The sequence below is a fragment of the Podarcis gaigeae genome (assembly GCF_964106915.1).
Source record: "Podarcis gaigeae genome assembly, chromosome: 13".
NCBI lineage: Eukaryota > Metazoa > Chordata > Lepidosauria > Squamata > Lacertidae > Podarcis > Podarcis gaigeae.
Window position 1 is genome coordinate 9,695,914 of NC_139689.1, and position 23,149 is coordinate 9,719,062.

At 42.1% G+C, this 23,149-nt stretch overlaps 1 gene segment (V, D, J or C); it reads right to left on the minus strand.

The window, feature by feature from the left end:
- LOC310828875 (Ig mu chain C region secreted form-like) overlaps positions 1–17,548 on the minus strand; it is a 1,309,992-nt gene extending 1,292,444 nt beyond the window's left edge. The window contains exon 1 of the C gene segment in view: positions 17,462–17,548.
- Between the last annotated feature and the right edge of the window lie 5,601 nt (positions 17,549–23,149).

Consider the following 23,149-nt stretch of genomic DNA (forward strand, 5'->3'; position numbering starts at 1 on the left):
AACTTCATTTATTTTTGTTCCTATTCAGTGTTAAACCACGGCTTTTCCTGGAGAAAGTGATGGGAGAAAAGAAAACACAGGAATAAGAGTAGTGTGGGCAAGCCCTCTTTCACTCAGAGCATGCCAAGCAATTTGTGGAAGATTGATTTGTAATGATTTGTTGGGTCTCTGGACCGTCATAAAGATTGATTGATTGACTTTGTGGAAGATAGTGAGCAATTCCTGAACATGCTTTAAGGAGAATCAGACTGCAATAATGTGAAGAAATGAAGTTGGAGAGGGATGATGATGATGATGATGATGATGATGATGATTTTATATCGCTTATCTTCATCATTAAATTCCAGGATGGTTCACAAATTAAAATACAATGTAAAAACATAAATAAATAGTTAAAATGTTAAGAACATCAGCTGTCATGACTTTTCGCAGTGGCTGTGGAGGAGACTTTGGCCTCACTGTGGTGGTGGCTGAAGAAGTGGGACATTTAAACAGAAACCAGGGCGGCTTCTGTAGATCTGGGATGTTCTGCTCAAAGTAGGATAGTTGGAAGGTCTGTTGTACTACAAATATTTTGTTTACACATGCCCTCAATCTATAGGCTATCCATATTTGTAGAAAAGAAGATTGTGCATGGATTCCTTCCCCACAAACTTTTGCCCATGGGCTGAGAGCACAGAGATAATTGCTTGAAAGTTTCTCAGGGACTCAAAGTCTCAGGGGGCTCATAGAAAGTTGGTTGATCAGGAAACATCTGAGAAAGTAATTGCTTCACAGATTAAATCACCAACCGTACTTTGAGCAGCATTTTATTTCAGTCCTGGCAGATGGGGCGTTTTCTCATCTTTGCACCATGATCACCCCCTTGTGAGAAACAGGAGGGGGAAGAGGTCTGCTTTTCTGACTAGATGCTTAATGTGCCAAATGACATTTGGTAGAGATTAATGGGTTTTCCTTCCAGTGAAGCCAAATTCTCCTTTAGACCGTTTGACCTTTTTTGATTTTTTTCATTTTCATTCATTCCCAATTGCTTTACAGCATTTCCCATGTTTATCAATACTCAAAGTGTTTTAAAAACAAATCAGCAATGTTCATATCTTTGTCACAATAATGCAATGCCATTAAACCCAGTTTTACCATTTGGTGATAGGCGGAAGAAGACTGGAAAAAATTTAAAGATTATTTACAGGAATACTGTAAAATTAATGAATGTTAGAAAAATGTTGGAATGAAGTTATATGGCTTTAGCAGAAATGTTATAAGGAATTAAGTACAAATAGATTTTTAATGTATTAAAGGGAAAAAAATAAGGTTAGAATAAGTTAAGATAAATTACAGGACAGAAAACAGAGGAAGATGAAAAGGAATTGCTGAAACAGTTAATTGAAGTGGAATACAAAAAAGGAGGTGTGAGGAGGTCATGGAAACAAGTGAATGAAACATAAGATATTGAAATTATTGGATGTGTTTTAAATTGTGTTTGGTTTGTTTTGTTAATTCAATGTTTTAGTGTTAATGTTACGTAGTGTTTTTGTTTTTGTATTGTATTGTTTTGTTGAATTCTTTTCCTTTCTTTTATAGTCTTTAAACTGTTAATAAATATTATTTTAAAAAAAACAATTCGGTGATAGGCTATGACATAGCAAGGTGGAGCAAAACAACATGCAATAGCAATATGTAAAGTTGGTGGGTGGGGACCCAACGAAAAGTGGCTGCAGAACAAGCCATGGGCCCATATTATATACTGGAGGAATGAGCTTTAACTTGGTTGCCCATGCTTGCTCCCGATTCACTGATTCGGCAAGTGGACAGGGCAAATTACCTGTATATACTTGAGTATAAGCCGACCCAAATATAAGCTGAAGAACCTAATTTTACCACAAAAAACTTGGAAAACTTATTGACTTGAGTATAAACTGTTTCACCACACCACAAACCTCTTCCCCCAGCCACTCCTGTTCCCCTGCCTACCTAGGGTGCTTGTGCCTGCCCACAATGAGGTACACTGCAAAAGGTGAGCACACTTCTCACAGTATGCTCACCCCCCAATAGAAATTTCAAAGAAGCTCTTTAGTGTAACAAATAGAATTGTGGTGTTTGTGTGTAGTGCCCATTGCAGAATGTTTGATGGTCCTGGGAATAAATTAAAGATTCATAGAACTGATCCGGACACTGAGATCATCATTTGAGGCCTTTTTTCATGCTCCTCCTCCACATGATGTCTGGAGGGTGAGAAAATGAGAAGGAGCCTTTTCTGCAATGGCTCCCTGTTTGTGGAATGCTCTCCCCAGTGAGAATCGCCTGGAACCATCATGATACATCTGCAGGCACCAGGCAAAATCTTTCCTCTATAATCAGGCCTTTGCCCTTTAACTATCCGTGTCTCTTAGTAGTGGGTGAGGTGTTTTTAATGTATTTCTCTTTCCTCTTGGTTTTAACATATCTCTAAGGGGTATTTTGTCTCTTTGGTTGTAAGTCTCATTGGATTGCCCTGGGCAAGATAAAGGAACTGACAAATTCATAATAATAACACTAATAAATTATTATAATTTGCCCAGCGAGAGCCCCAGGTGTACAGCAGAATGACTAAGTGGCTGTCTCCGTGTGAATAGGGACCAGGGGAAATGAGGTGGCAGACTATCGGTGAAAATTATCTTAACAGGTTTCGTTGTTCTCTTGCAGCTGATATAATGTCCCTGTTTTGATGTGAAATGTTGGAGGGAATTCAACTCCTTTGTCTTGATTAAAGGAGAGTTTTTGTCTGGCTTCAGATTCACTTCCTCACACTGTGCCTCTTGCACAGAAATAAACTGCCGTGTCTTCAGGTTTAAGGCTGTTCATTTGCAGATAGAGGAGGCTGTTGGAATTGTCTCTGGAGGTGGTGAATCTTCCCTTCACTTTATCCAAGTAGGAAATTATAGCTGAATTGAAGTTTATGTAGGCCACCCATTCCAGGCCCTTCCCAGGAGCCTGTCTCACCCAGTGCATGCCATAGCCTCCAAAGTTAAACCCAGAGGCTCGACAGGAGATGCGGAGGGACTCCCCAGGCTTTTTCACATCTCCTCCAGACTCCACCAGCTGGACCTCAGATTGGACACCTGGAAAGAAAGGCATTTTAAGAAGTCTGCTGCATGTTAACAATACCCAGAATGTACCAAACTTCGATAACTGGTATGAGAAATTTACCTCCTAAAGCTGCCGAAAAGAAAATAAGCTGAAGCAAAGCTATCATTTTTCCTTCCTGGTGCTTTGAGAGATTTGAAGAAAATGTGGTCCTTGGTATGCAGGGATAGGGAGAGTGTTTGGCTGCTTTAAACATGAGGATAAAAGCACCAACAGAGACATTTGGCAATGTCTGACTGGAAGCATATGGTGACCTTGCAAAAATCTCCTACTTTGCCAATGCACAATTTGCACAGCTCTTAACCTTGATGGGCTTGTGTTTCCCCCTCATGCACACAGGCTCCATGATTTCAAATATGGAAACCATCAGATATAAAAGTAATGGGGGGTGGAATGGGTTTGAAGTATGTGCCTAAAGGTACATTTCATTCAAAATTACTTTGAAATTGGTCAAAGAAGTTGATCAAGGGAAAACATTAAATGTAGATCATTCCAATCTCTATTGTTGTTCTTTAATATCTTGCCCAAACCAGAGAATACATCTAGTTTGCACTGGTGAATGTTGTGAAACAGTTAAAAAATAATAGTTTTAGGGATGCGGGTGATACTTTGGCCTAAACCACTGAGCCTTGGGCTTGCCGATCGAAAGGTCAGTAGTTTGAATCCCTGCTATGGGGTGAGCTCCCATTCCTCAGTCCCAGCTCCTGGCAACCTAGCAGTTCGAAAGCACGCCAAAAAGTGCAAGTAGATAGCGCTCCGGCAGGAAGGTAAATGGCATTTTCGTGCATTGCCCTGGTTATAGATTGAAGAGGCAGGCAGTTTTGATGTTTTTAAACATTATCTGTGGAATGTAGAAATCCTCTGACATAACTTTCACAGTGCATTTGTTTATAGAAGCAGGACTTCTACTTTTTTAAACAGGACCCAATAGGCTTTGTCTCACTGTGTCATCTCGGGCACAGAAATACACAGCGGAGTCTGCAGCTGTCAGGGAGTTCAGCTGGAGGGAGAACTCATTCTTTGAGGCATCTGAAGAAATGGTTGCTCTGCTCTTCAGAGAAGGGGCATATGCTGTGTCTCCATCATAGGGGTATATCTGTGCAATCCATTCCAGACCTTTCCCGGGAGCTTGACGGATCCAATGCCACGCATAGTATCGGGTAGAGATGGAGAAACCTGTGACTTTACAAAGCAGGTTGAGATTCTCTCCTGGTCTCACTATTCCTGGCCCAGATGATACAAGTTGAATGTCTGAGGAGACCCCTTGGAAAGAGAAAATATGGCAATGAATGGTTGTTCGGCATCAAATCGCCACATGAAGTATATTAATACTGCAGAACTTTCCTTACCTTTAGAAAACACCACCAAAGAAAACAAGAGCAACAAGAGCTCCATAATGTTGATGAATAAATGCAAGAGATACAGGAAAGGGTGGACTCTTGGCTGGGAAGCAAGTGAAGATTTTATATTCAGAGCATTTCATCCAAAACTACTCCCAACTTCCTGGTGGTATTTACATGAGACCTCCCCAGTGAGGCACATGAGGCAGATAAAAGCCGTTTGGGGAATCAGGATTGCTGCTGGTTTCCCCTTTGTCCCCTGCACACACAAACACACACATACAAATGCACACAGGGTTGGGTCCAAATTGGGGGGGGGGGCATAGATGGAATGCAAAATTCAGTCAAAGACATTGATGTTGGTGCAAGGTTTGGAAGCTTTGCTGTACTACAAATATTTTGTTTACACATGCCCTCAATCTATAGGCTATCCATATTTGTAAAAAAGAAGATTGTGCCATGGATTCCTTCCCCACAAACTGTTGCCAATGGGCTAAGAGCACAGAGATAATTGCTTGAAAGTTTCTCAGGGACTCAAAGTCTCAGGGGGCACATAGAAAGTTGGTTGAGCAGGAAACATCTGAGAAAGTAATTGCTTCACAGATTAAATCACCAACCGTACTTTGAGCAGCATTTTATTTCAGTCCTGGCAGATGGGGAGTTTCCTCATCTTTGCACCATGACTGCCCCCTTGTGAGAAACAAGAGACGGAAGAGGTCTGCTTTTGTGACTAGATGCTTAATGTGCAAAATGACATTTGGTAGAGATTAATGGCTTTTCCTTCCAGTGAAGCCAAATTCTCCTTTAGACCATTTGATCACCCTGATTTTTTTTTATTTGCATTCATTCGCAATTGCTTTACAGCATTTCCCATGTTTATCAATACTCAAAGTGTTTTAAAAACAAATCAGCAATGTTCATATCTTTGTCACAATCATGCAATGCCATTAAACCTTGTTTTACCAAACTTCTCACCAGTGATGGAGCTTCATGCTCTGGAACCAGGGGGCAGAGAGCAGGTGGGAGAGGGGCTGGGGGCATCCTAGGGGAAGAGTGCGCTGCCTACAGGGGCGTGGCACATCTCCTGGGGGTGGGGCTTGCCACCTGCAGGGGCGTGGGGGGGGCAACCACGATGGTACCCCACCGGGATCGTGCTGCCAGGGGCAGTGTGCTCCCCCCGCACACCTCTTCCTCCTCCAGTGCTTCTGACTGTAACCTCTGTCTACTAAACATCTCTATAACTTTCAGTCTCACCAGATGCATTTCTTTTGATTGTTTAAATCCACTTGCAGAACGAGAGAGAGACTCTATCATCTATCTATATCATCTATCTATCTATCTATCTATCTATCTATCATCTATCTATCTATCTATCTATCTATCTATCTATCTATCTATCTATCATCTATCTATCTATCTATCTATCTATCTATCTATATCTATCTATCTATCATCTATCTATCTATCTTTCTATCTTCTATATCTTATCTATCTATCATCTATCTATCTATCTATCTATCTATCTATCTATCTATCTATCTATCATCTATCTATCATCTATCTATCTATCATCTAATCTATCTAATAGAGTGGTACCTTGGGTTAAAGACACTTCAGGTTACAGACGCTTCAGGTTACAGACTCTGCTAACCCAGAAATAGTACCTCGAGTTAAGAACTTTGCTTCAGGATGAGAACAGAAATCGTGCAGTGGTGGTGCAGCGGCAGCGGGAGGCCCCATTAGCTAAAGTGGTACCTCAGGTTAAGAACAGTTTCAGGTTAAGAATGGACCGCCATAACAAATGAAGTTCTTACCCTGAGGTACCAATGTATATTTACAATGTTTGTGTATATACACTACATAAAGAAAACATCATATGACCTCACCATAGGCAAGTGCACACACATGAGCCCTAAAAAGACCCTAACTTCCAAAAAAAAAATAAAAATGGACAGTGTGTCATATGTAATTCATGTAAAAGAGGGATACAAGCAAGAATTGAACCACAGCTTGCTGCTTGAACCCATGTAAAATCCTGACCTAAAAAATGTCTTTGGGCCTCATAGACTTAAATAAGAAACAGTTGGGGGAGTGCTGACACACCAAAGAGGACAAAAAAGAATCATTTGAACTACATGTTTCTTCAGTCTCTTGCAGGAGAATCAATTCAGAGGGCAGCTGTGGGCAAAGGAGGGTTTTTGCCTGGCTCCAGATTCACTTCCTCTCACTGTGTCTCCTGCACAGTAATACACAGCCGTGTCTTCCAATTTAAGGCTGTTCATTTGCAGATAGAGGAGGCTGTTGGAATTGTCCCTGGAGATGGTGAATCTTCCCCTCACTTTATCCGAGTAGGAAATGTAATTAGATTGGGGATATATGTAGGCCACCCATTCCAGGCCTTTTCCAGGAGCCTGTCTCACCCAGTTCATGTAAGCATTTCCAAAGTTGAACCCAGAGGCTTGACAGGAGAGGCGGAGGGACTCCCCAGGCCTTTTCACATCTCCCCCAGACTCAACCAGCTGGACCTCTGAATGGACACCTAGAAAGAAAGGCATATTGAGAGACCAGATCCATGTTATAAACACCCAGATTGTATCAGCTTTCTTCAACTGGAAAAATGAATTTACCTCTTATCTGCTGAAAAGAAAACCAGTTGAAGGAAAACTATCATTTTCCTTCTCTGATTCTTTGAGAGAGTTAAGCAAGAAGTGGTATGCATGGGAAGGGAGGTTCTCTGACTGCTTTAAAGAGGAAGCTCTCTCTGAAGATTTACATACCCGTCAGTATAAAAGCACCAACAGAGACTCTGGGCAGTGAGGGACTAGAGTCATGTCTGCACTTTGTCAGAAATCTCCTTCTTTGCTGCTTCACAGTTTCTACAGGTCTTTACAGTGATGGTTTTATGTAGAACTCTCAGGATAAAAGAGCAACACAAGTTTTCATAAACTCCATCAGTTTCAGCATGCCCAGTGCTTGTACCATCAAAGGTGGGGAACAATTCTTAGCATAACTGTGGAGAGGAATTGGGCTGCAATGATATGGTCAAATGAAGTGGAAGAAAATCTAGATTAACACTGTAGATCACAGCTCCACAAAGAAATGAAATGTCTGTGGAATGCTCTCTCTTAAAGGCTTTAAATAAAAAGATACATGAATAGCATATGTATAAGAATCCTGTCTTAATGTAGAATAGAAGAGCACACGACATAGCTCCTTGTTCTTCCTCTTCTCAAAGCATGAGGAATCCTGTCTTTGTAAGATGTGAATGAGAAATACAAAAGCTTTGTTTACATTGGGGTGGGGGGTTATATGGGTGCATATGCACGTTCAGAAACATTCCCTGTTTCCATGTCAAGGCATCTTCCCTTTGGTCCTCCCCAATACCAAGAATACACAACAACCAATACTTGGGTGAAATCAGGCCACAACTTCATTGACAACAAACGTTTGGCATAGATATTGGGTATACCCCACCCCTTCCTGCTAAAATAACTTGTATTTTGGGGACAACAAGAAATGAGGGAGTTCCTGACGTACATCAAGGCATATCTCTCCCACTGGATTGCCCCTGGGGAGTGTTGTGGCCCCTCACCCCTGCCTGGACGTCCGGACAGAAGCCTCTCCCCACGATCCCTTTAACAGGACACCCCATTTTGAAGGCCGAGGCTACAACCTCCCCTCAGAGCAAGACTACACCTATCCAATGCCTAAACTGTCAAAGTTGTGACAGTTACAATGAGGATAGCAAAAAGCAGAGGGCTTGGTGAGAACATTTCAACCTGGCCCCAAATTTGGTGGAGCAGAGCAACATGCAATAGCAATATTTAAAGTGGATGGATGGGGATCTAACGAAAAGTGGGTGCAGAACAAGCCACAGGCCTGTATTATATATTGGAGGAACAAGCTTTAAGTTGGTTGCCCATGCTTGCTCCCGATTTGCTTATTAGGCAAGTGGACAGGAAAATTACTCAGGCAGCAAGTTTGGCCAGAGCCTTCCTTTACTGCCTGGGAATCCCAAGTCAGATCCTGCCACACAGAGGTATGCCATCCCACAATGGCGCCTTCCCAAGAGAGCAAACACACTTCTGACGATATCCTCTCTCCCCAATGGAAATTTGGTTTCAAATAAGCTCTTTAGTGTAGCCAATAGAACAAGTTGTGATGTGTAGCTGGTTGTGGTGTGTGTGTGTAGAGCCCATTATAGAATGTTTGATGGCCCTTGGTGTAAATGAAAAAGTGAACTGAGTCACATTTTAAAAATAAATATTTGTAGATCTGATCCAGACCCTAAGATCATAATTTGAGGCCGTTTTTTCATGTTCCTCCTCCTTCATGATGTCTGGAGGGTGGCAAAATGAGAGGGAGCCTTTTCTGAAATGGCTCCTTGTTTGTGGAATGCTCTCCCCAGTGAGAATTGCCTGGAACGATCATTATACAGCTGTAGGCGCCAGGCAAAACATTTCCTCTATAACCAGGCCTTTGCACTTTAACTATCTGGGGTCTCTTAGAAATGGATGAGGTGTTTTTAATGTATTTCTCTTTACTCATGGTTTTATTGTATCTATGTGGGGTTTGTTGTCTCTTGGATTGTAAGTCTCATTGGACTGCCGTGGGTAACAAAAAGCAACTGATAAATTCATAATAATAACACTAATAAATCAATATAGTTTGCATAGCCCCAGGTGTACAGCTGCATGACTAGCTAGCTGTCTGTGTGTGAATGGGGACCTGGAAAAAGAAGGTGGCAGACTATGGGACAAAATTATCTTAACAGGTTTCTTTGATCTCTGGCAGCTGACATAATATCCCTATTTTCATGTGGAATCTTGCAGAAAATGCAACTCCTCTGTTTTGATTAAAGGAGGGTTTTTGTCCGCCTTCAGATTCACTTCCTCTCACTGTGTATCTTGCACAGTAATACACAGCAGTGTCCTCGGGTTTAAGGCTGTTCATTTGTAGATAAAGGTGGCCGTTGGAATTGTCCCTGGAGATGGTGAATCTTCCCTTCACTTTATCCAGGTAGTACATTGCACCTGAATTGTGGCTTATGTAGGCCACCCATTCCAGGCCCTTCCCTGGAACCTGTCTCACCCAGTTCATGCCATAGCCTCCAAAGTTGAACCCAGACTCTCGACAGGAGAGGCGGAGGGACTCCCCAGGCTTTTTCACATCTCCTCCAGACTCCACCAGCTGGACCTCCGATTGGACACCTGGAAAGAAAGGCATTTTAAGAAGTCTGCTGCATGTTAACAATACCCAGAATGTACCAACCTTTGATAACTGGTATGAGAAATTTACCTCCTAAATCTGCTGAAAAGAAAACAAGCAGAAGCAAAGCTATCATTTTTGCCTGCCTGATGCTTTGAGAGATTTGACTAAAATGTGGTCCCTAGTATGCAGCGGTAGGCAGAGTGTTTCACTGCTTTAAAGAGGAAGCTTTCTCTGAAATTTACATAACCACGAGGATAAAAGCACCAACAGGGACATTTGGCAATGTCTGACTGGAAGCATATGGTGACCTAGCAAAAATCTCCTACTTTGCCAATGCACAATTTGCACAGCTCTTAACCTTGATGGGCACACAGGCTCCATGATTTCAAAGATGGAAACCATCAAATATATAAATAATGGGGGGAGGGGTAATGGGTTTGAAGTATGTGCCTGAAAGTACATTTCATTCAAAATTACTTTGAAATTGGTCAAATAAGTTGATCAAGGGGAAACATTAAATTTAGATCAATTCAATCTCTATTGTTGTTGTTCTATAATATCTTGCCCAAACCAGAGAATACAGCTAGTTTGCACTGGTGAATGTTGTGAAACAGTTAAAATATATTAGTTTTGCATGGCATAATTTTTATTTCTTAAAAAAAGTTTCTTATTGCTTCTCTAAATAACGCGGGTGATACTGCGGCCTAAACCACTGAGTTTTGGACTTACCGATCAAAAGGTCAGTGGTTCGAATCCCCATGATGGGGTAAGCTTCCATTTCTCGGTCCCAGCTCCTGCCAACCTAGCAGTTCGAAAGCACGCCAAAAAGTGCAAGTAGATTAATAGGTACCGTTCTAGTGGGAAGGTAAATGGTGTTTCCATGTGCTGTCCTGGTGTCAGTGTTCCGTGGTGCCAGAAGCGGCTTATTCATGCTGGACACATGACCTGGAAAAACTGACTGCAGAGCAGAGAAACGCTGGCTCCCTTGACCTACAAAACAAGATGAGCGCCGCAACCCCAGAGTCGTTTGCGACTCAACTTAACTGTCAGAGGTCCATTTACCTTTACCTAAATAAAGATTAATAGTTAAATTCCTTATTCATATTATGCCTTATTTTTCCATTTAATAATTATTTGGCTATTATAGAACCACTGAATTGTAGAGCTGGAAGGACCACAACAATCATCAAATCCAACAACCTGCAAAGCAGGAATCTTTTGCCCAACATGGGCTCAAATTCATGACCCTGAGATTAAGAATCTCATGCTCTACCAACTGAGCTATGCATGTAGTCGCCCTCCTTGGCACACTTTCCAGCTTGTCAATATCCTTGTTTAATTGTGGCACCCAGAACTGGACACAGTTTTTTAGGTTGAAGCGTGCTCACCTTTAAAATAAACATTTTCTCATTGATTTCAGCTTCTCATGTCCTGTTTGGTCAACTGCCTCTCATCCAAACTAAATTTTCAGCCACATTTCACTTTTAATCATAGAAATGTGTTGGAAAGTGGACTCCAAAATTATGCAGAAGTCTCTTGAGGGGGCAAACTCTCAAGGGGTCTGTACAATATTCATTTTCAAGGAAGCAGATGAGGAAATGATCTGTTTTGTGGTAGAAAACACAGGGCAACATACGTTACTCAGATGCCATTTGACCTTGTGGTTAACCATGTTTTATCTTCTTTATAAACTACTGTACTCTTGCTTGAAGCAGAAGGAAGTTTTTTTTTTCTTGTGTGAAAGAGGCACCTCATTCAACCCACGACCATTTTCCAAATATACTTACAAGACAGCTGTATTTTGGATCAAATCAGACCACAGATGTAGAGATTTGGTATAGGTATAATAATCGACCACCAGCATTATAACTTGTAATGTTGTATGCACATAGCTTTCTCTGTGAGAATGGAAATAGAGGAATCTGACTATTGCCTCAATTATCTAAATAATTTTATTTTCTTTCTTGCAACCGAACCTACTCAGAGTTCAGCTATAAGCAAGAAACGGTTATGGCTTGACCTCAGATTCACTTCCCACCACTGTGTTGCTAACACCGTAATACACTGCTGTGTCCTCGGCTTTGAGGCTATTCATTTGCAGATAGAAGCGACTGTTTGAATTATCCATGGAGATGGTGAAGCACCCTTTCACTGCATCCAAGTAGTAACTTGTCACTGAATCCGTAGCTATCAATGCCACCCATTCCAGGCCCTTCCCTGGAGCCTGTCTCACCCAGTACATGTTGGAGCTCCTGAAGGTGAACTCAGATGGTTGACAGGAGAGGCGGAGGTAATCCCCAGGTTTTTGGTGTCCCCCCACCCGACTCAACCATTTGAACTTCTGATTCGGCACCTGGAAATAAAGGCATTTTAAGTCGCTTGTCCATACTTCTGCTAGTGTTGTGCCTAGAAAACACAAGTCTGAGTGGTTTCACTACTTTCCAAGGGAAAACCCCCCTCTTTAGTGTTATACAAGAAGAAATTGCAATTTGGAGGAACCACAAATGGCTGTTTGCTCCAATGGAGCACTAAAGAACAGTTTGCCGGGGAAAGGGGGCAGTTATCAGAGAGAAAATGGATAAGGCCTAAAGATGAAGCAGTTTTCTTTTATTGAAAAGATGGATTTACCTCCAAATGCTGTTGAAAAGATAACAAATTGAAGCAAAACTATCATTTCCCCTCTTGAATTATTTGAGATGGTTTAGTGAAAAGTGGTCCCAGGAATTCAGGGTTTTGTAACTGGAGTAGGGTTAGCGCCTAACTGACATGGAGGAAGCAGCTCTTTGGTGGCTTATTGCTGCATGTATTTTTTTAATAAATCGTATGCTTATTAACTAAAGCACACTATAAAAGAGAAACACAGGGAGCTTCAAATTAAATATCCTTTTAAGGGGGAGTATAGTGAGGAGATGAACATATCTGCTTTTCTCAGAGCAGGGCAACTCCGGTGAGACTTGGCAAATTAATATGAATATAAAGCCACTCCCAACATAAGGGGGAGTATAAGGGGGACATAAGGCTCATCCCCACCATCATCTGGGGAATCCTCAGGCCGCGTCATCCCCTGGGCCAGCCAATCGGCTGGCTGCAGGGGTGGGGCTAGGGTCACTTAAGGACGGCGCGGCCTGAGATCACCCCTTTTCCTTCCCTGTTCCAGCTGCGGTTTCCCACTCACCCACCCTCTAGGTCTTCCCTCGGACTTTGCTATGGAACTCGGTTGGTTGCCGCAAAGGGCCTGGTAGGAGTTTTTCCACTTGGCAAATTGGCATTGATTTAAAGCCATTTGGTTTTTTCGCCTACCGCGTAGCAAAACGTCACAACACATTCAGGTTTGGCGGTTAGGCATTGGTAGGGGTATTATTATGCAGATGAGTCGGGGGCGAGGAGCACCATCACCTTCTCCAAATATTTAAGGGTAGTCCGATAAAGGATTCCGGGGGGGGGGGGGGCGTTGCCTCGTCCGAAACCTATGGAGGCTAGGGCCTAAAGCACGCTTCCGAGCGATGACCCCTCGGGGATCGCCTAGGGAAGTGCATCTCAGGGGCTCCCCCTGTTGGTGTTAACCCTTTCCGGTTCTATGCCGGATAGTCTGATAGGACCAATGCCTAAAGCCAATACCGCTCTTACCTGTAACCAATAAAGTTGTGGCCATTTTTCACCCATTAACCTAAAATTCTAGTGTCCTGTGTCTTTATTTACTCCAACTGGGGGGGGGGGGGAATCACCACGCAATGTGTGACTTGGCAAATACAAATACCTACATGAATCAGGAAATTTACTTGCATCAGTCAAGCGTTATCAAGCGTTGGCAAGCAGTCCTTTTTTTATTCTTGACAAAAACAAGCAAAACAAAGGCATCAGTAGAGGAGATCTGAGTATTGTCTGACTGGACCGCACCTCCTTCCATTGGCATTTTCTGTTCTTGACACCATCACTTCCCTCTTGTGGGGAACAGGAAGAGGTGGGATATAATTCCAGGAGTCTTGGTTTCTGACAAGATGCTTAATTCGCAAAATGACATTTGGCATAGATTTGTGGGTATACTGTCTAGTGATGCACATTGCAAGTATTAGATCTTGATTTTCAAAATTATTATTCTTTCAGTTAATTCTTCTCTTAACATACCAGAGAATACACCATTGCTGAACAGAACTGCCAAACCATAGGTTTTCCATATCTGATTATTTTCCTCACCACAATGGAGATGTAAGTGTTCGGGAATAAGTGTTATGTATGCACATAAACACAATTCCCATGGAATCTATAATATTTATTTCCAGCATTTTATTCTAGCTTTTCCCTCCAATTCAAGGTGCTATACATTATATCACCCTCCTCATATATTTCCCATAATACCCCAGTAAGGTAGGTCAGACTGAGAGGCTGTGACTGACCCAAGGCCATCTAGTGAGCTTCATGCACAAGTAGGTATTTGACCCCAGGTTTCCTATGTCCTATGTGCTGCAGACGTTTCAGCCCATGCCAAGAGGTGATGGGATGATGAAGAAATACACAATGGCCAATTCACAATATTGTAAAAAGTCTACATTTCTTCTTGAGGTCTATCACAAGCAGCCTTAAGCATAACTCAGAGGTAAGAGCAGACAAAACACAAATAATCATCTATTTTCAAAACTGGATATTGAATTTAGGTGGTAGGAAAAAAATGCTGCAGCAAAGTCATTTGGTACAGCGTTGTACTGATCCACATTGGTCGACCTCCATTGTGTGTCACTTCTGCAGGTTTCCATCAGTATAATCGTTTCTGCATTATATTACAGATTGAAGAGGCAGGCAGTTTGGATGTTGTACTGCATCATCTGTGGAATGTAGAATTGCTCTGTCAAAACTTTCACAGTGTATTTGTTGATAGAAGCAGGACTTCTACTTTTTGAACAGGGCTCAATAGGCTTTGTCTCACTGTGTCACTTCGGGCACAGAAATACACTGCAGAGTCTGCAGCTGTCAGGGAGTTCAGCTGGAGAGAGAATTCATTCTTTGAGGCATCTGAAGAAATGGTTGCTCGGCTCTTCAGAGAAGGGGCATATGCTGTGTTTCCATTATAGGGGTATATCTCTGCAATCCATTCCAGACCTTTCCCAGGAGATTGACGGATCCAATCCCATGCATAATACTGAGTAGAGATGGAGAAACCTGTGACTTTACAAAGCAGGTTGAGATTCTCTCCTGGTCTCGCTATTCCTGGCCCAGATGATACAAGCTGAATGTCTGAGGAGACCCCTAGGAAAGAGAAAAGAGGACAACGAATGATTGGAAATCATCCAGTCACCACATAAATTAAATTAATATTGCAGAACTTCCTTTACCTTTAGAAAAAGCCAACAAAGAAAACAAGAGCAACAAGAACTCCATAATGTTGATGACTTAATGTCCTAGAGATACAGGAAAGAGGGGACTCTGGGCTGTGAAGCAAGTGAAGATTTTATATTCAGGGCTTTTCATCCGAAACTACTCCCATCTTCCTGGTGGCATTTACATGAGACCTCCCCCGTGAGGCACATGAGGCAGATAAAAGCCATTTTGGCGATCAGGGTTTGTTGCTGGTTCCTCTTTTTCCCCTGCACAAACACAAACAAACAAAGACAAATGCACACAGAGTGGAGTTCAAATGGAGGGGGCATAGATGGAATGCAAAATTCAATCAAAGACGTTGGTGTTGGAGGAAGGTTTGGAAGGGATAAATGTATTGGTGATGGATTCTTCCTTTATCCTTTAAAACTGCTGGTTGTGGTGGAAAGTTCAAAGGGACGGGCATTTCATCATCATCATCATCATCATCATCATCATCATCATCATTATTTCAGCGTCCCTTCGCCATGCACCTATAGAGATGCTGTTGGTGTGATGCAATTATAATTTCAAATGCAGCTTGTGAAAAAAAATTGCTGGGAGGGAGTTCTGCTGTGGCAACCTGGAGAAGAGGATTTTTTAGGTAAATAAAAGTAAATATAAGATATAGCTACCATCTTTATAGTCAAATCCTAGTGCACCCTTCTTCCATCCCTGGAATGCCAAGACTAAAAAAAAAAAAGTTAGAAGAATGCTCTAAATATTTGAAAGGAGGCCATTTGCCTTCATCGGGAAAGGAAAGAGATAAAGTTGTGCCAATTCCACCCACCCCTCTCTCTTTTGCTTGGTGAGGGGTTTATTGACAAGCCATCTTAAGTGCACAAGGGATGTGGCTAAGGATATAGGAGAATCATGGAGGTTGTCTGGGTGAATTAAGAAGGAGTCCTCCTCACCAGCATCAAACTTTGGACAGGGGTGGGGAAAGTCCCTTGTCATTCCATTCATTGCCAATGGCATTTTCTGTTCTTCACACCATGGCTGCCCCCTTGTGGGGAGAAGGAAGAGGTGGAATATTATTGCAGGAGTTTTGGTTTCTAACAAGATGCTTCATTTGCAAAATGACATTTCGCATAGATTTGTGGGTGTATCTTCTAGTGATATTGAGAAGATCAAAGCAGCACCGAACATGTAATTGCACCCAAAACACATTTTAAGTATTAGATCTTGATATTTTAAAGTTTTTATTCTTTCAGTTAATTCACATGTTAACATGCCACAGAACACACCATTGCTGAACAGATCTGCCAAACTGTATGTTTTCCAAATGTGATTCTTCTCCTCACCACAATGGAGAGGTAAGTGTGTGGATATGAGTAATCTGATCAGCTCCATCCACTTGGCTGTGGCAAGCATGCATTAACATAAACACCATTCCCATGGAATTTATCCTATTCATTCATAGCATTTTATCCCAGCTTTTCCCTCAAAGAATTCAAAGTTCTATACATGTTACCCCCCCTCATATATTCCGCTCAACACCCGAGTAAAGTAGGTCAGGCTGAGAGGCTGTGACTGACCCAAGATCATCCAGTGAGCTTCATAGACAAGTAGGGATTTGAACCTGGGTTTCCCAGGTCCAATGTGCTGCAGAGGTGGTTACATGCCATGCCAAGGGATGATGGGATGATGAAGAAAGACACATTTCTACTTGAGGTCTATCACCACCAGCTTTAAGCATAACGCAGAGGTATGAGCAGACAAAACACGAATAATCATGCATTTGCAAAACTGGATGTTGAATATAAGTGGTGGGGGGAGATGCTGCAGCAAAGTATTTTTGTACACTGCTGTACTGATCCACATTGGTCGACCTCCATTGTGTGTCACTTCTGCAGGTTTCCGTCAGTATAATAATCTTCATGAAGCTGCAGATTGAAGAGGCAGGCAGTTTGGATGTTGTTCCGCATCATCTGTGGAATGTAGAATTGCTCTGTCAAAACTTTCACAGTGTATTTGTTTATAGAAGCAGAACTTCCACTTTTTGAACATGGCCCAATAGGCTTTGTCTCACTGTGTCATCTCGGGCACAGAAATACACAGCGGAGTCTGCAGCTGTCAAGGAGTTCAGCTGGAGAGAGAACTCATTCTTTGAGGCATCTGAAGAAATGGTTGCTCGGCTCTTCAGAGAAGGGGCATATGCTGTGTCTCCATCATAGGGGTATATCCATGCAATCCATTCCAGACCTTTCCCAGGAACTTGACGGATCCAATGCCACGCATAGTACTCAGTAGAGATGGAGAAACCAGTGACTTTACAAAGCTGGTTGAGATTCTCTCCTGGTCTCACTATTCCTGGCCCAGACGATAAAAGCTGAATGTCTGAGAAGACCCCTTGGAAAGAGAAAAGAGAGCAATGAATGGTTGGACGTCATCTAATTACAACATGAAGTAAATTAGCATTGCAGAACTTCCCTTACCTTTAGAAAACACCACCAAAGAAAACAAGAGCAACAAGAGCTCCATAATGTTGATGAATGAATGTGCTAGAGATACAGGAAAGAGGGGACTCTGGACTGGGAAGCAAGTGAAGATTTTATATTCAGGGCTTTTCATCTGAAACCACTCCTAACTTCCTGGTGGTATTTACATGAGACCTCCCCAGTGAGGCACATGAGCCAGATAAAAGCAGTTTGGGGGATCAGGGTTTGCTGCTGACTTCCTCTTTGTCCCCTGCAAACACACACAGACAAATGCACACAGAGAGGAGTTCTAATGCAGGGGGCATAAATGGAATGTAAAATTAAATTGAAGACATTTGTGTTGGAGGAAGGTTTGGAAGAAATTAATATACTGGGGAAGATTTTTTCTTTCTTTTATGCTTTAAAACTGTTGGTTGTGGTGGATCTGCCAATAGACTGGCTTATTATTATTATTATTATTATTATTATTATTATTATTATTATTATTATTTTCATCCTCCCTTCCCCATGCACCTATAGACATGCCTCTGTTGTGACGCAACAATAATTTCAAATGCAGCTTGTGAAAAGGTTGGGCTGGGATGGAGCTCTGCTGTGGCAACCTGGAGAAGATGTATTTTAAGTAAATAAACGAAAATGTAATGGGTTCCGTCTTTATATTCACACCCCAGGGCACCCTTCATTCATCCCTGGAATTCCCACCACACTCCCAAATGCAACCCCTTTATTATTTTTCTTGCCTCATGAAATCACATCAAGAGTCTTTTTAAAAAAATGCTTCCTCTGCAATGAGGGAGATATTTTAAAGTTTTCTTTCCCTAAATATTTAGAAAAGTGCTCTACATTTGAAAGGAGGCCATTTGCCTTCATAGGCAATGGAAAAAGATAAAGTTGAGCCAATTCCACCCACACGTCTCCCTTTTGTTTGGTGAGGAGTTGACTGACAAGAAGTAATAAGCACAGAAGGGGTGTGGCTCAGGATGTCGCAGGAGCATAGAGGTTGTCTGGGTGATTTAAGCAGTCCTCCTCACCAGGATTTGCCTTTGGACAGCAGTGGGGAAACTCGTCAAAATGTTTTGGGACTCCAACGCCTTTCATCCTAGGGGTAGCCATTTTGAAGTTCGAGAGATGATGATGATGATGGGGTGATGATGATGATTTTATTATAGTTATATATCACTTTTCATCATAAAACCTCAGGATGGTTCAGAAGATTAAAATACAACTTAAAATAAAAAATAAATAGTTAAAACATTAAGTACGTCAGCGGTCTTGACTGGTCACAGTGGCTGTGGAGGAGACTTTGGCCTCACTGTGAAAAGATCAAATGAAGTGGAAGAAAATTTAGATTAAGTATGAAGAAACACTGTAGATTACAGCTCAGCAAAGAAAAGAAATGTTTGTGGAATACCCTCTCTTAAAGGCTTTGAATAAATAAAAAACAACAACACAAAAAGCACATGTACAAGAATCCCATCTTAATGTAGAGCACAGGACACAACATTCTCATAGCTCCTTGTTCTTCCTCTTCTCAAAGTACAGGGACTCCTGACTTTGTAATAGGCAAATGAGAAATATAAAAACTTTGATTACATGGGGGTGTTGTTGGGATTCGCAGGATGAGTAAGTCTGCAGGCTTCAACAGGCTGATGCAATACTCTGTGAAGTGCTGGGTCAGAGTGACTCAGCAGGAATGTGATTGGCTATCACCTGTTTTAAAAGGAAGGCCTGTTCAACAGTAATTGTGGTGGTTGTGCTGTGGTGGTTGTGCTGTGGTGGTTGTGCTGTGGTGTGGTGGTGCTGTGGTGGAGAGTATTCGTTTGCTTAAGGAGTAGGTACTCTGTATGGACTGTTTTTTGTAAATACTTGCATATAGCTCACATTAAAAGATTGCATTAAAAGTGCCAGGTGGAATTCGCGACAGGTGTCACTAAACATGGTGCTCATGACTGCATATATATGCATGTTCAGAAACATTTCCTATTTACGTGTAAAGGCATCCCCTTTGGTCCTCTTTGAGCAGTAAAAGACCCAAACTTGAAGAAGAAGAAGAAGAAGAAGAAGAAGAAGAAGAAGAAGAAGAAGAAGAAGTGACCATCCTGTGTGTTACATAATTCATGTAAAAGAGGGATAGAAGCAAGAATCAAACCACAATATGCTGGTTTAAGCCATGTAAAACCCTGACCTTAAATATATCTTTGGCCTCAGAGACTTAAATAACAAACAGGTGGGGGAATGCTGGCATGCTAACGGGGACAAATATCTCAGAGAGCTTCTGTGGGCAAAGAAGGGTTTTTGCTTTGCTCCAGATTCACTTCCTCTCACTGTGTCTCTTGCACAGTAATACACAGATGTGTCCTCTGGTTTCAGGTTGTTCATTTGCAGATAGAAGAGGCTGTTGGAATTGTCCCTGGAGATGGTGAACCGTCCCTTGACTTTATCTGAGTAGCGTTTGGCAGATGAATCTGTATTTATGTCTCCCACCCATTCCAGGCCCTTTCCAGGAGCCTGTCTCACCCACTCCATATAGTAGCTGCTGAAGGTGAACCCAGAGGCTTGACAGGAGAGGTGGAGGGACTCCCCAGGTCTCTTGACATCCCCTCCAGACTCAACCAGCAGGACTCCAGATTGGGCACCTAAAAAGAAAGGCATTTTAGCATAACTGCTGCATGTTATTACACTCAGAGTGTCCCATGCTTCTTGATTTGAGAATGGATGAATTTACCTCTAAGAGCTGCAGAAAATAAAACAAGTTGTAGCAAAAGTATCATTTTCCTTATCTATTGCTAGAGAGCTGAGTGACAAGTGGGCGCAGGTATTAGGGGTCACTGGTGCAGGGAGGGGGGTCTGACCATCCTAAATAGGTGTCTCTCTCTGAAAATTTGCATACCCAGCAGGAGAAAAGCAGCAACAGAGACTTCAGGCAGTCTCTGACTGTAAGCGTATCTAGTCTTTGTAAAAGTCTGCTTCCTCGTTAACATACAACTTTAGTACTTCTTAACAAGAGTGGAAATATATATCTTTCTAAGGATAAAATGAATACACAAACATTTGAGGGGGGAAAAGTCCTCCTGAACATGCGATGTAATCTTGGTGAACAATTTCTTGACATTGTTGCAGGGAGGAATTGTGCCGGAATGGCACGTTCAAGTGAAGCAGCAGAAGGGAAAGCTTCCCCAAAGGTAAAACTAGGGGTGAACTGTATGCTTTTCAATCAGAACAATCTCCATCGGCCACACAAGAAAATGTCATATTCCCATGCCCATGGGTCAATCACCATTTATGTTTCTTTTGATGTCTTCAGGCAATAGGGCACCCAGAATCAGGCACTGGCTGATTAGGCCATGAATTACCCCTTCATGAATTGCTACCCATGGGCTGGTGACATAAGAGAAGATTGTGAGAAAGTATCTCAGGAAGTCAAATCTCAAGGGGCTCCTAAAATGTGGCTTCACAAGAAATGTCTGAGGAAACGATTAGCCTCACAGATGAAACCACCAACTGTACTTAAAGCACCAATTTAATTCGGTCAAGGCCGATGGCATTTTCTGCTCTTCGCACCATGAGTGCCCCCTTGGGGAGAGGAGGATGAGGAGGTTGTGGTGGTAGGGAGTTCTGAGGTCTTGTATTGTGACAAGATGGTGAATATGTGATAGGATAGAGATTTATGAATTTTCCTTCAATCATGCCAGAAGATGTGTTCTAAGACTATAATAAGAAAGGGGATAGAAGCTAGAATTATACTTTAACTAGGATGTTTCAGAAATCAGACTCTCCTTTGTTGGAGGTTTTTAAGCAGAAGTTGTCAGGGATTCTTGCATTTAGAAAAACAAGTGTTATTTTACCAATCCCAAGTGTTATCCTACCAGTCTTAAGCAAGAGAGGGCAGCTGTGTTTGTTTGGTGTCAAACTCATGCCTGACAATTCTGTTGCACCCCATCCCAATCTCCAAGCAGCAAAATATTCAGGGGTCAGAGGTGGATTCAAGGGAGCATGACAAGTCTGGCTGCACTTGACATGGAGTCTTGGGGTGCCATAACTATGACTATGGAGCACGTGAGGTGGGGGTTTCAGATTTTGGTATCGCACAGGGTGCTGCTGAAATTTGAGATGCCAAGGTTCAGCACTGCAGGGTTTCCAGCCCTTGGTGTAGATGAACCAGACAGTGGAGTCACACTTTAAAATATGAAGTATTTTTCTCCACTCAAATATCACTATAGGCATATAGGTTGAACTAGGCACTATAGGCATACAAAGGTTGAACTAGGCACACATCATACTGCACATGTCCTGTTTCCACATTATGTATTTCATAATCACTATCTAGGACAGTTTTATTTTAATGCCTCCAATCTATAGGACACCTAGATTAGGAGAGAAGTCAATTGTGTCATGGATTCCTCCTCGCTGAATTATTACTCATGGGCTGAAGAACTAGAGAGATGTCTCTCATGGCTTCAGGGTCTCAAGGGGCTCATACAAAGTTGGTTCACATGAAAATGTCTGAGGAAAATATGGGGAGATGATTACAGATGAAATCACCAGTGATACTTCAAGCACCATTTTATGTTAGTTGTGGTTGATGGCATTTTCAGTTCTTTGCACCATGACTCTCCCTTTGTGTGTTCCTTGTGACGTGCACAGAAATGTATCAGTCTGAATTACCTGAATACTTTTATTCAATTTCTTGATTCTGAATCAATTCAGAGGGCAGCTGCAGGCAACGGTGGGTTTTTGCCTGGGTTCAGATTCACTTCCTCTCACTGTGTGTCTCTGCTCCACAGTAATACACAGCCGTGTCCTCAAGTTTAAGGCTGTTCATTTGCAGAAGGAGGAGGCTGTTGGAATTATCCCTGGAGATGGTGAATCGTCCCTTCACTTTATCCAAGTAGCGAATGTCAGATGAACCTGCATTTATACTTGCAACCCATTCCAGGCCCTTTCCCTGAGCCTGTCTTCCCCAGTGCATCCATTTGCTGCTGAATGTGAACCCAGAGGCTCGACAGGAGAGGTGGAGGGACTCCCCAGGCCTTTTCACATCCCCTCCAGACTCAACCAGCTGGACTTCTGACTGGACACCTAGAAAGAAAGGCATTTTAAAAGACCTGCTCTATGTTTTTAACACCCTTATTGTACTAGCTGTCTTCAACAGAAAGGATGGTTTTACCTCCAAAGGCTGCTGAAAAGAAAACAAGTTGAAGCAAAGCTATCATTTTCCCTGTGTGAAATGTTGTCCCAAGCATGCAGGCAAAGGGAGGGTGTCTGACTGCTTTAAAGAGGAAGTTTTCTCTGAAGATTTACATATCCATAGGACTAGCAGAAACATTTGGCAATGTAGATTTGGAGGCGTGTCTTGTGTTTGCAAAAATCTCTTTTTTTGCTACCATACAATTCACACAGCTCTTTACAGTGGTGGATTTATGTATCCGTATGAGGTTAGGAGAGCAACACAGGCATCTGCTTTGAACAGGATGGCTTATTAAGGATGGCTGTGAACGGTTCATTAACATTAATGGAAATATCAAATGAGTTTTCAGAAAGTTTAGATTGGAAATTAAATAAAAATGTTGATAAGAGCTCAGCATAGAGAGAAAAATGTCCAGTGGCATCTCGTAAACGTTTTAAATGAAAAGGTTGAAAATATAGTTTATCCTGCCTTAAGAACATGTAATAGAGCACCAGGCA